Here is a 3,129-nt window from a genome sequence, read left to right on the forward strand (position 1 = left end):
TTAGCTATTTTAGAAAAGTCTTTAATAAATCTTCTATTAAACCCAGCATGTCATAAGAAGCTTCTAATAGCCTTAACCGAATTAGGGGGATGTAGTTTTTCGATGGTTTCAATTTAAGATTTATCAACCTCAGTCCCTCTACTAGAAATTTTATGTCCTAACACAATACCTTCTTGAACCATAAAATGACATTTTTCCTAAAATGACATTTTTCCCAGTTAAGCACAAGGTTTGTTTCCTCACATCTTATTAACACTCGTTTTAAATTTTTTAGGTAAAGATGTAAAGAGTTACCGAAAATTGAAAAATCATCCATAAATACATCCATGACGTCTTCTACGAGTTCGTCAAAAATGGCCATCATGTAGCGCTAAAAAGTAGCAGGAGCATTACATAATCCAAAAGATATTCTTCGATAAGCAAACGTATCGTATGGACATGTAAATGTCATCTTTTCTTGATCTTTAGGGGCTATTGGGATTTAAAAATAGCCAGAGAGTCTGTCTAAAAAGCAGTAGTACAAGTGTCCTGACAATCTTTCCAACATTTGGTCAATGAATGGAAGGGGAAAGTGGTCTTTTCTCGTGGCATCATTTAGCTTCCTATAATCAATGCACACTCTCCAACCTGTGATTGTCCTTGTTGGGATTAATTCATTCTTCTCATTGGCTACAACAGTCATGCCTCCTTTCTTAGGAACAACCTGCACTGGACTTACCCAAGAACAATCAGAAATAGGATAAATAATTCCAGCATCTAGGAGTTTAATTACGTTAGCTTTAACAACTTCCTTCACGTTGGGGTTCAGTCGTCTTTGGGCTTTCACGCATGGTTTATATTCATCTTCCATTAAAATTTTGTGGGTGCAAAAAGAAGGGCTGATCCCTTTAATGTCAGAAATTTTCCAAGCTATGGCCCTTTTATGCTCTCTTAATACTTGGAGTAATTCCTCTTTCTCCTTGGGTTGCAAGTTGGATGCAATAATTACTGGTAATGTGGAATTATTTCCAAGGAATGCATATTCCAAGTGATTCGACAATTGTTTAAGTTCCAGTTTGGGAGGTTCACCAATAGAGGGTTTTTGCTTAAGTTCATCTTTTACCTTAATTCCCTCATATTCTGCTAGTTTTGGGGAGGTTTCGTTGGAGTTTAGTTCGGTTCCTATTTTAGAATCATCATCCATCCCCTCTTCTTGGGCGAGACACAGTTCCATCGTGTCCTTGTGTATAATTTCCTGAAAAGAATCTTGAGTAGCATGATCAATAGAGTCGATAAAATAACAGAGTCATCCTTGTCTCTAGAAAATCTCATGACATCATAAATTTTAAAAATAATCTCTTCGTCACCTACTTTAAGTACCAATTTACCATCACCGACATCAATTACAACTCTAGCAGTGGCTAAAAATGGCCGACCTAAAATTAAAGGCACCTCAACATTTCATCCATGTCAAGCACAACGAAATTAACAGGGAATATAAATTTATCTACTTTTACAAGTACGTCCTCTATAATTCCCCCAGGATATTTAACAAATCTATCAGCTAATTAAACACTCATCCTAGTGGGTTTAGGTTCCCCAAGACCAAGTTGTTTAAACATTTTATATGGCATCAAATTAATGCTGGCGCCTAAATCAGCTAGTGCTTTATCAACATTCAAACTACCAATTAAGCAGGGAATAGTAAAACTTCATGGATCTTTCAGTTTGGTTGGAAATTTATTTTAGAGTATGGCTGAGCACTCCTCATTAAGTTCCACTGTAGATAAGTTTTCAAACTTCCTTTTGTTTGTTAGAAGCTCCTTTAAGAATTTTTCATATGTAGGCATCTGCGATATAGCTTCAACAAAAGGTAAGTTAATTTGCAGTTGTTTAAAAAGTTCAAGAAATTTACCGAATTGTGCATCCATGCGGTCTTTCTTCAACTTTGCTGGGTATGAGATTGGTGGTTTATATTATTTTGGCATTAGGTTGTCATTGTTTTCGAGTTCGACCTCCTTTTTGTCAGCTTCTTGTGATGGCTTCTTTTCAGATTCAGCTAACACTTTCCCACTTCTTTGTGTAACTGCTTTCACGTGCTCTTTTGGGTTAGGTTTAGTGTTACTAGGTAGACTTCCTTGTGGTCATTTAGAAATTAGTTTAGCGAGTTGGCCTATCTGAGTTTCGAACCCTTGGATTGATGCTTGTTGATTCTTAAGGGTTGTCTCAGTATTCTGGAAATGAGTTTCTGACACCGAGATGAATTTTGTTAACATCTCTTCAAGGTTTGGCTTTTTTTCTTACTGGTAAGGTGGTTGTTGAAAACCCGGAGGATGTTATGGCCTTTGATTTCCTTGACTGCCCCACGAGAAATTGGGATGGTTCCTCCAACCTGCATTATAAGTGTTACTATACGGGTTATTTTGGGGTCTAGAGTTATTGTTACCCATATATTGGACTTGTTCCTCCTTGATGCTAAGGTTGAAGGGTTGATATTCTGTGTATGCTCCTCCTCCATTCAAATTGCACCTCATCACTGGATGTACCTGATTAGAACCACACAAATCGTCAATCTTTTTATTTAAGAGTTCTACTTGGTTAGATAGCATAGTAACCGCATCGAGGTTGAAAACACCATCTGCCTTCTTCGGTTTTGCCCTCATAACTTGCCACTAATAGTTATTCAGTGACATCTCCTCAATAAATTTGTAAGCTGCCTCAGGCAGCTGCGTCGATGAGTTACCTCGTTGAGGGGTTCACACCGTTGTAAAATGTTTGAACCTGTAGCCAGAGTGGTAACCCATGGTGAGGGCATGTTCACAAAAGGTCCTTGTATCTCTCCCATGCATCGTAGAGTGTTTCTAAATCCATCTGCACAAAAGAAGAGACATCATTACATAATTTGACTATTTTACCTGGCAGAAAATGTTTTAATAAAAACTTTTCGGTCATTTGTTCTCAAGTAGTGATTGACCCTCGTGGTAATGAGTTCAACCATTATTTAGCCTTATTCCTTAATGAAAAGGGAAACAACCGAAGGCGAATGGCATCATAAAAATGCCATTGATTTTAAAAGTGTCGAAAACTCTAAGAAATTTTCCAAGTGATTGTTTGGATGCTCATCCTGTAAACTATCAAACTGAACAAACT

At 37.4% G+C, this 3,129-nt stretch overlaps 1 non-coding gene across 1 annotated transcript; it reads left to right on the top strand.

Moving 5' to 3' along the window:
- Window positions 1-2,776: 2,776 nt before the first annotated feature.
- LOC128286300 (small nucleolar RNA R71) lies at window positions 2,777-2,883 on the top strand. Its single transcript, XR_008276843.1, has one exon. It is a non-coding gene; the product is annotated as a small nucleolar RNA R71 (small nucleolar RNA).
- The last annotated feature ends 246 nt before the right edge of the window (window positions 2,884-3,129 follow it).

Source organism: Gossypium arboreum, chromosome 12 (assembly GCF_025698485.1).
Source record: "Gossypium arboreum isolate Shixiya-1 chromosome 12, ASM2569848v2, whole genome shotgun sequence".
In the NCBI taxonomy this organism is placed as follows: Eukaryota; Viridiplantae; Streptophyta; class Magnoliopsida; order Malvales; family Malvaceae; genus Gossypium; species Gossypium arboreum.